Genomic DNA, 11,455 nt, shown 5'->3' with positions numbered 1-11,455 from the left:
GACACTTCGGTTAAAGCGGGTGTATACGATTTTGTCATATATTTATTAATTAATATAAAATGTATAAAAAAAACTTATTATACATATATTTCAATATAAACTAAAATAAAAATTAAGAAGAACATGTGTCGAAAAATGCTAAATAAGCCAGATATTTAATTCTGAAATCGAAAAGTGCTGTACAGCCAAATTCGCCAGCATGTATATCATGCATGTACGATGTGAATCTAAATTTAGTTTAACGGTTCATTTGAAATTCCTGCAGTGATATCGATTCATACGACACACGAACACTTACTAAAAAGACGAATGCATAGTTTATTGTAGGAAAATATGTACGAATTATCTTCGTCACAATCGGCTCCGGGCGCTAATTTGTCTTTGCTGCATTTTATGAAATTCGTCTTACATATATAATTTTTCTTGCATATTGTGTGTTATTATAACATATTTGTATCAATATATTACAATTCAACCAAACATTTTGAAGAACGAATCAATGTGCCAAGTAAAGCGCGACTCATTGGGAATCAATATAGGCATAACTTAATAACACATGAAATATAAAAAATGGCGTTGTTCGTTTAAAAAAATCACATTACTATTAATTAATACTATTGATATTATAATTGCATTTTTAAATAAGATTAAAATGCTTATTTCTAAAGAAATATATTTCAAGTGCCGACCGAAAATAATTGTCTACATCATGAACTTGTCTTTAGTGGTAGCTTGAGATTGAGAGAGATGAAAATATAACATGTGTACCAACACGATATATAACATGTGTACCAACACGATATATAACATGTGTACCAACACGATATATAACATGTGTACCAACACGATATATAACATGTGTACCAACACGATATATAACATGTGTACCAACACGATTGTGTTAAATTTTACTTATAGCAGTATTATTTCGGTAATTCGTTGTTTTACGTCAGAACATAATTTTTAATGCATTGCCTGTTCACTGTTACAGTATTCCACAGCGCAATCTGCATTTCTGATTCACTAAAAAGAGTGTGTTACATCTGGTAAAACGTGTCGAGTTATCGGGAATATAAATGCCATTGTTATTTAGATGATCTGTAGATAATTTGTCCATTAAAATTTGGCATCCGGCTCTTAAGTTTTCTCAAAAAGGTTAATAAACTAACATGTAACATGTTGTAACATTATTGGACGTTCTTGATTTATTTCCGAGTATTTTTATGTTGAAATACGAACTGAGCATCCTTATCATGGCATGTTTGCGTGTTTGTTTTTATATAAACCACCGTTTCCTGCGAATTTCTTGCTTCGCAATACCAAGTGCTATACCGTACATCCACCTAACAATATTTCGTTTCTTAGAACCAAATGAACAAAACATAAATGCAAAAAGCGTAAGAACTCTTCGCTGGCGTGTGGCTTTCTTGTTCTCTGTTATCGAAGTGTCATCTGTTATCAAAGTATATGCATACCCGGCAGATATTTGTGTTTAGTACAGAGTTATCGACTGTATACAATAATTCGGAACTGACAGGATCCCGTCTTCTAAAATCTTAACGTTTATTGTACAAATAGTTACTGACAAATGCAATTTTAATAAGTGCTTAAATGTTGCAATGTTGAATCAGAAACGCAAAATTCTTAAATGTTGAATCTTTCTGTAGAAGAAATAATTTGAAAGCAACAACTAAATTAAATATAAGGATGAAACATCAACGAATATGCATGGTTTAATCTTTTCAATTATCTCACGAAGTAGTATTTTATAGGTGCATTCATATTTGACAAAATGAAGTTGCGACGTTTTCACTCTCATCTTTTCCGACCAATATCTCGCGCTTACCCGAGCATGAGACAGTAGGCAGAGTCTAACCGTGTTCATCAAATAGGCGCGTTTTGCACTATGGTCTTGAAACACTAATGCGAGTGCCCCACGAACACACTTTGGTTTGAACATATCGATATTGCATTCTTCATTGTGCGGTAGGGGTTAGCGATTATAACATCAAGGTAGGTTGCAAGAGTGCAGCATCTCCATTCTATTACACCATCTCTTCTTCCTTATCACCCCCTGCCTCATATTAAGCAGCAGCATCAGACAAATAATTATCATGTTCATCGTTACCATCACCGCCATCATAAGTCTCGTCATTGCCAGGATGAGTAGGATAATGATGATGATATTATTGCAGCTGCTGATTAGGGTTATTGTGGTGTTTGTGGTGATGATGGTGATGATGATGATGAGGAGGAGGATGATGATGGTGCTGCTGATGATGATGACCATGATGATGATGGTGGTGGTGGTAGTGGTAATGGTGGTGGTGATCTGCACAGGCTAATCTGGGACGACACTTTACGCACATGCATTTAGCCCAGTTTTCTCAGAACGCGGTTCATTTTATCTCAAAATATCAAGAAAGCACTTTCAAATAGAAAACATATGAACACACATTGATACATGGAATACATTTCCATAAACAATTTATATATGACAAAAATAGTATTATTTTCCAATAAAAAGAAACCATTACATCGGAAGACAGTTTGGACATACAATGGAACAATTTTAGGATCTTAATGACAGTTTATTAGATCAACAGGTATTTTATTAATTATAAATTTTATTGTTATCATACATTTATGTGACTTTTTTGTAGTATGTTTTAGTTCAAAATAGTATTTAGAGATATATCTAGAAGAAGAAATGTATATATTTGTTTACTTAATAAATTAATAAATAAAGTCTAAGGTCAGTATTCTTTATGATATGTTGACAATAAATCATAAACGACGCCAAGTTTGTTGTTGCCCATTTTTGTGAGACTGAACTTTAAATGATAGTACTCGAAGTCTTCATAAATATGTTATTAGTTTCCTGTAAAGCATTTGTGGGTGTTGTTGTTTTTTTGCATTGTCAACTATAGAACTTCAAAACCAATTTGAACATAAACGCGTAATCAATAGTTCAAAAGGGGATAAATATAACAGCTCAATTTAATGATCTCGAATCACTGTTTTTTTGGTCAAAATAGACATGTGTAGCTAGGTCTCTGGTTGGAACAGCGTCATTTTACGGGGTCTCGGCGCCGGGGCCGGCAAGTTTCTTGGCCTGTTCGCACACGGCGTCAAAAATTGAAAAGTTTCGTAAGTCTGATTCTCAATTGAACCACAGGTGGTTAGCGTGTGGCTATGATATTAATTAGTGAAAACATCATTTTGAATGATAAATAATCATATTATAACGAAAAATTAACTTTTCTGAAAAAAAAATAATTCACTATCAAATATATATATAACATCATGCATTCTTTATGAATGAAATGAATGTCAGTTAGTTGAAATGTATATAAACAAAGGTTTCAAACGGCGCTGCACAGTTAGTCTTGATGCTGAATGTAACGACAAGAACGGTAATAATGTTTTTCATACGTTTTATTGAATTATGGTATCGAACTAAATGAACTTTGTAGGGAAGTTGCCCTTTACTCCGTGAAGATTTCAGTCTTAAAGACAGCATGATCACTGTCAACTGGGTCATGCGAGTTGTGTATCGTGTTATTTCTTAAAAGTTGACCCAGCATTTGTAAAAATATTGCAAGACATATACATTTCCAGAAAGGAAATTCATTTCTGCGTTGAATAAGACCGAGATCGTGAAAATCGCTGCACAATTGATGAAGATATGGCTGTTCAAAGCAATGCACCCCGTTTTAGGGTGATTTTGAGTTGCATACCTTGTTATATATATATTTGATAGTGAAATATTTTTTTTCAGAAAAGTTAATTTTTCGTTATAATATGATTATTTATCATTCAAAATGATGTTTTCACTAATTTATATCATAGCCACACGCAACCCACCTGTGAATTGAACCACGTATCCAAAAATAGTGTAACATTTTTTACGATATTACATGTAAGTCTTGCTGCTTTAAACATAGTAACATGTGTACATTGGAAAAACAAGAGTATGTATTGCCTTAAATATAGGAAAATATTGTCAATATCTCCAATAGATTTAAACGTGAACTGTGAAGAATTACAATTAAAAACGTAAGCCATCTACTCACCGAATCGTCAACGGCGATCTTCTTGTCCATGCCCCTGCACACACGCAGCAGGACCCGAACAGCGCTCTTGTCTTTCTTGTCATTGATGTCGTTGCCCTCGGACAATTCCTGCAAATGTATAAGGGCATCACTCTGCTAAAACGGGGTTCAATGCATGTGGGTAATGTGTCGTCGCAGATTAGCCCGTCCAGTCCGAACTGGTTTATCATTTATTGCAATTTGCAGATAGACAGGACTTTTGATAAGAAGAGACATCCTTTAAACGAAATATATAATTGATGCAAAAGTATTGTCCCTGGTTTACCTGTGCGAACTACACGCTGTCTTATATACCGTTTGAGGCAGAAGTCCATACCCGTAGCCAGGGGGAGGGGGTACGTTGGGTGCGTTCGCACCCAATATTTTTTGACGAGTAAAAAACATGTACTACAAGTTGCAACCAACTTTATTTGACGCAAAAAAAGGTTTTTTAATTTTTTGTAGGAACCCAGTGAGTCTTCGTATTTAAGCGTTAAAATAATATTGTAATTAATATGCAGGTCACCATATAATTAATCTCTCGATTAACACATTCCCAAGATAGAGCGTGATTTTTATTTACAATTTTAACCGTAGAATTGCTGAAATCAACAGAAGTTTTGACAGCAAAATTTGAGAAGATCTAGGAAGCCGGTCCCCACAAAATGGGAATCTTTGTTATAAACGGATATTTGTTTCCTGTATAATGGATAATTATTAACCTGGTACTCTAATCCGTATAAAATTGATACTTATTTATAGATATTCGATTGTTTTGTAACTTTTGCCATCGTTATTTATGTTTGTTAAAGCCCTAATTTTAATAGATATCATAACAAAATGATGAAGCTACGACCTATAACAATTAAACATTGCGCACAGCATTTTCGACGGACTGCGTTGTCTTTTTGACGGATCTTGAGAATATAATGGGCAAATAAGTACATATTTTTTCTTCGAAGTCCTGCTATACATTGTTAAGGACTTTGATACCATAGGGTCAGTAGTTTGTGGTTAAAGGGTCTTAATGAAGCCTTAAGTGTTATATTTTTCTGAAATTCGTTTAACTTTGTTAAAAATAGTTTTTAAAAAAAGTCACCAGTCATACAATTTTGATTTATTTTTAGTATTGATGCAGATTAGATTAGAGAAGACCCAGTTTTATTAAATTTATGTTTGTTGTAAAATACAATATTAGCACGTTTAGAGCAATGCTAACCCTCTGGTACTATCCATAGTAGCAGACAAACAATTGTTTTGAAAAAAAAGAGTAAAATATTTCCATTTAATTTGCTCGATTTATGAATTGTAGAATGTTGGAAGGTGATACACACCAATTTTATAAAGATTCCAAGATTCCAATAAATAATGATATTTTATACCGTTCTTATTGTTTGATTTAACATTCTATAATTTTGTTGTTGCATAGGTAAACAAAGTGTGTGCCCGCATACTAGTGTCGGGTTAAACACCGTATAAAATTATGTATATCCAGGACTGATAAAAAAGGTGGTTATTGAACAACATGGTGGGAAATACATGTATGTTATATCATATTTATGTCGATCAGTTACTGAGTATGGTAAATGAAAGCGAAATTTCATATAAAAATTCTCTATAACTTCAGTCTCTAAATACAGTTAAAAAGTGACCAGAATGCAGTAGTTTACGTTTCAACATTTTCTAGGGAGAAGACCTTAACAGCCCCCGATTGCAGGAGGGGGACATCCCCTTCCACACATACCCCCTTCGTCACTTCGTTGCTCGATGGCAAAAATGTGCACCCCTTTTCAAAACCCTGGCTACGGGCCTGAGAATTTTATGTATTATATTGTATTAATATATATTAAGAATTATATTAATAATATATCGTGAAAAGATTCCAATTATCAATTTAAATGTGTATATGTCAATAAGCAATAACATAATTATGAATCCAGCATATAACAACTACTACTACTACTTCTACTTCTACTACTAGTACTTCAACTACTATTACTACTACTACTTCTACTACTACTACTACTACTACTACTACTACTACTTCTACTACAACAACATCAACAACTACTACTGCTGATGTTGCTCATGCTGCTGCTGCCACTACTACTACTACTACTACTACTACTACTACTGCTGCTACTACTACTACTACTACTACTACTGCTGCTGCTGCTGCTACTACTACTACTACTACTACTACTACTACTACTACTACTACTACTACTACTACTACTTCTACTACTACTGCTACTACTACTACTACTACTATTACTACCACTACTTCTTCTATTACTACCTCAACTTCATCTACTACTGCTGCATTGTTCTAATAATAATATAATAATAATAATAATAATAATAATAATAATAATAATTATAATAATAGAATACTAATAATACTAATAATACTAATAATACTAATAATACTAATAATACTAATAATACTAATAATACTAATAATACAACTACTACTAATAATAACGGAGTCGGGACGGACGGACTGCCCTCTCTATTTACAAACTGTCATCCAACAAGCTTATGTGATGTTCGCGTTATCGAATAGCCCAATCTTTAGTTTTCAATTATTTCTATAACAATAGCATCTGTAACCAAAGCAACCACAATTAATGTCGGATTAAACAAATGACGTGACGTTCATATTCTTGTTCTGGCCCTCTATCACAAAGCCAACTTTCATCAATCTTACCTGAGTTCTTTTTTAGAATTCGCAGGATCCAGATTTTAATTTCAAAAATAAGTTCCCCATTGCATATGTAACTACGCTATCACAATTTTGTCTGACGAAACACTGAAATAATCTGCATATTCGTCATATGGCTCTCATTCATCATTCCAAGTTTGTATCAACCTTGCTAAGGTTCTTTTGAATTATCGTCATATCCAAATTCGGCAGAAAGGCGGGCATTCGAGCGGACCAGTTTTAAACCAATAATCCCCTCCCGGTAACACCGCTAGGGGACCTGAACAAAAAAACACAATACTTTATTGATGAAAATGTCTTACATCTCCCTCTGCGGGCGGCTTGTTGGCTGCACTCCAAGCATTCACGTCCTTACAGACGCTCGTGGCGCTCGTGAACACGTCGTTGAACGTCGCGTTGTCGTTTTTGATGTTTCCGTTCACGAGGGCGCCACAGAATTTTCTCGCGCCGCGAACATCACCCGGTATAATAGGTGGCGTTGGCTTGTTTCGATTTCCACGAATGTCAGGTCCCTGCGGCCCATCTTGCTTTTTACGACCAGCCTGCGGAAAAGATTAATAATACTGTTTTACAACTCCTTATTAAATTGAACATAATATCTGTTTTACAACTCCTTATTAATTGAACATAATATTTAACATAATATAATATTTAATATAATATACCGATTGAAACACCTGTAGTCACTTCTAACATTGCATATATTTTAACATATTTAAAGTTTGATAATAATAATAATAATTTATAAGCAATCGTGTATTAGACTTGTTATAAGTAAGTATTCCATCAACAGCAATTGCTATGATCAAAGAAAACCATTTAAAGAAGATTTCACGTTACCGGAGGGACCTTGGGTCTCGCTCAGCATAACTCCACACACCAACAACACGACCACGATCTTCAGTGAAAGGTGCATCTGAAAGTTGTAGTATTATATATATATGTATTATGTAGGAAAAGTTAACTTAATTTATGTTTTATTTTTGTAAAAACAAAGCGTATTTTTGCATAAATGCTCTTGAGTAAAAAAAAAAAATCTTAATTGGTATTGTTCAATAACCATTTATTCAATATAAACAATGTTCAAGTTTCATATAATAATTATGTTACATATAAAAATTATATAATACATGTTAAATGCATGTATACCATTAAATTCTTCAAAATCTTTCTATTTATTCAGTAGCCTCCTATAGAATAACGACGAGCTTGTAGGTTTTAAAATAATGTGCTTTTATTGCTAAGTTTATAACAATAAGCAAAATAACTTTATGAAAAATAACTTACAGTTATTCTCTTGTAACTTCAAGCTTCGAACCACCGACTAATATTACGAACAGCTTTTGTTGATGCCGAACCAGCTCGATCAGTAGAAATCAAGTTAATAAGACGTTACCCGTACCCAGCCGCAATATATACCAATGGGTAAACCAGTCCTTACCCGATATGTGAACATTTCATTTGGAAAAAAGCGTGATCCATCCGTCCAGCATTCTCACGACCCGAAGTTGTCTGCAAACAAATACCCGCCAAAGGTGTTAGTCTGCGTGTGAATTCGTGCTCTTACAGTATAATTAATTATGGACCATGCGTGCCAATCTGAGTGAAAGTCGAACATTACAGCGACTGCGCCAGAGGGTTTAAGTGACAGTCACACAGACAGATAGACAGACAGACACACGGACGGACAGACAGACAGACAGACAGAGAGACAGACAGACAGACAGACAGACAGACAGACAGACAGACAGACAGACAGACAGACAGACAGACAGACAGACAGACAGACAGACAGACAGACAGACAGACAGACAGACAGACAGACAGACAGACAGACAGACAGACAGACAGACAGATAGACAGACAGACAGACAGACAGACAGACAGACAGACAGACAGATAGACAGACAGGGAAAATGGAGTGGAATTAACAACATTCAACAAAATTAAGTATTCTTGCGGATAGTGCCCCTTACATATTTGATGTGTGTTTACTATTTTAAGCCAATGTATTACTGAAACAAAATGGATATTTGATTTATTATCGCTTCAATGTTTAAATAATATTTTACCATTCCTATAAAAATACAAACGACAGCAACAAACTTAACCATTATCTGACAAAAATAGTGACATTCAGCAGCATAAATTACAAATAACAAACTCATGTGTAAATATACGCTTAAGATTAACATCAACCCAAAATGTGATGTCACTGGATCTTATTACTTAAGTCGGTTTATGTTTACAGTGAAAACTCGCTATTAAGACCACTTGTGGGACTTTTCAAAAGTGGTCTTAATAGCGAGGTGGTCTTAATTCTGAGTTTTCATGAATTTGATGGACATATAATTACAACAACGTAAATATTCACTGAACTTTTATCTGTTTGCATACAATATAACAGTCATCCGTTTATACATTGTATTTATACATTGTACAAAGTATTTCAAGTTGTTCATTAAAGAAGTGTAAATACATGTATATGTACTTTTCATAAAGATCCTTGATGTTTACTTAACGAATGAGTCAATTGTCGTCTGCTTAGCATTTTGTCGAATAAAAGTCGAGATTTTCTTTTTAGAATAGCTTGAACCCGAGTCTTTCCAATGCCGAATAAATCGTCGTTGAGATTTCCCATCACTTGCGTCGATCAAATCAATCTTTTCTTTTAAACACAACTCTTTCCGTTTTCGCTTATCCATTTTGAATAACGATATGGTATAAAAGTCGGTTTTTATATCCATCACGAACAAAACCGTGCTACTCAAATATCCTAACTGTTAAATTATTCGCCGTAATAAATCTTTAAAGTGTGTACCAAACAACTACCAATTTACCCATCAAAGACTCAATAATAATAATAGCTAATTGTCAATCAAGGGTTAAAAATTATAACAAGTGCCGAAAATCTAACACCTGTGTCGCAAATCGATGCCAAAAACCGTTGTCGTTAATTGTGGTTAATTGGGTCAGAATGGCTTCGTACACAAGCCCGATAGTACCACAACATCAGATCAAGTTAGGTGTGAAAATTACTGGTCGTTTGGCGGGTGTCAATTAAGAACAATATCGATAATTGGTACTGATTAAAGTGGTCGTAATAGCGGATTAGCGGGTTGGTCGGATTAGTGAGTGTAACGACCATTGAAATATAGAAGGAACAAATCGGGACTGAAAAATGGTGGTCGACTTAGCGAGTTGGTCGGAATACCGAGGTGGTCGTAAAGAGAGTTTTCACTGTATTTGCGGAATAGAAATACTTCCTCTGAGTTCTGATTATTGTGGTGGTTTTCATAACCTCAATGAATTTAGACATATTAACAATATCACATAATTATAAAGTATAACTCATCCTCAATATCGTGGCACTGATGCACAGTAAGCAGGTCCTTTCCTCTTTCGGAAGTCAATCCGAACCGTATCGACCCGTTTCTATCCTTAAACCATGCGATGATATTTAAAGGCAAGAAAGGGAACGTCGTCAAGTCTTATTGAATAGCAAATAGTTCAATTAAATTAAATACATGGTGACGTGCTTCTACAAACCATAGCCCGACAGTTTTCTTTGCATTGAAATAGTTTTCAATAAGACCTGATCATTTAATGAAGTTTAAAAATCTAATGAAATGGCCGTTACCTTAATACTTTTTTTAAAGGAGACTTCTCATTTTTAATTTAAATGCATAATGTATTTTTATAGCATTTTTTGCATTGGTCGTTATTTAAAATTCGTAACAATATTTTTCTCCAGAAATATGCTTCTTTAAATTAGGTGTATGTTCCAGCAACAGGCAGTATGTCCGGTTTGTCGGCCAATGCACGCACGTTTAAGTATATATTTTTCACGCACGATATATAGGCTAACAGTTGGTGATTCAGCGATCTTGTGATGGGATCTATTTAGGCCAGATGACATAAAAGACGAACATCAGTGTTTTTTCCCACGTGAAATATACTTTTTTCGCACAATAAGTTATTTAAGAACGGCGTTCTGGTGTTGTGGTTGTATTTCGTATAATAATAATAATAATTAAAACAAACGACGTAGTCTCGACACAAATGCAATCGGGAACATCAAGGTCTCGAGTATGAATTTAAGACACATAGTTTAATGTAGAGGCGTTATGGTAAAACCAATTAGGTGAAAACAAGTGTGGCATATTGGCCCTGAGGCGCTCACCTGAGTTCAAGGCACACCAACTGTCGAGAACGTGACCTGTAAACCTAGTACTTGACCCAACCTGAACCAAGGTAATATTTACAAGATAAATGCTCTGATCATGTCTCATCAATATTGTATCATAACAGTTTATTGCAGAGTGGTAACAACATTTTTCTAAGAAATGCGCTTGTCTAGTTCTTAACTGAGTCAACCAAATTTAAACTTTTACAAGCTATTGTTAATATAAACATCCTGACCAAGTTTCATGAAGACCGGGTCATATATGTGGCCACTAGAGAGGTACAGGATTTCCTACGATTTGACCCTCTGATCTAGGTTTTTTGACGACTTGACTGGAATTCGAACTCGGCCTCGATGTTGTCAAGAAAAAAATTCTTACCAAGTTTAATCAGATTAAATCATCGATGATGCCTTTTGAGTTTGGTAAGACTTGATCTCGTAGCCTTTTTT

The sequence above is a fragment of the Dreissena polymorpha genome, chromosome 2 (assembly GCF_020536995.1).
Source record: "Dreissena polymorpha isolate Duluth1 chromosome 2, UMN_Dpol_1.0, whole genome shotgun sequence".
NCBI classification, from domain to species: domain Eukaryota; kingdom Metazoa; phylum Mollusca; class Bivalvia; order Myida; family Dreissenidae; genus Dreissena; species Dreissena polymorpha.
This window is presented reverse-complemented; position numbering follows the sequence as displayed.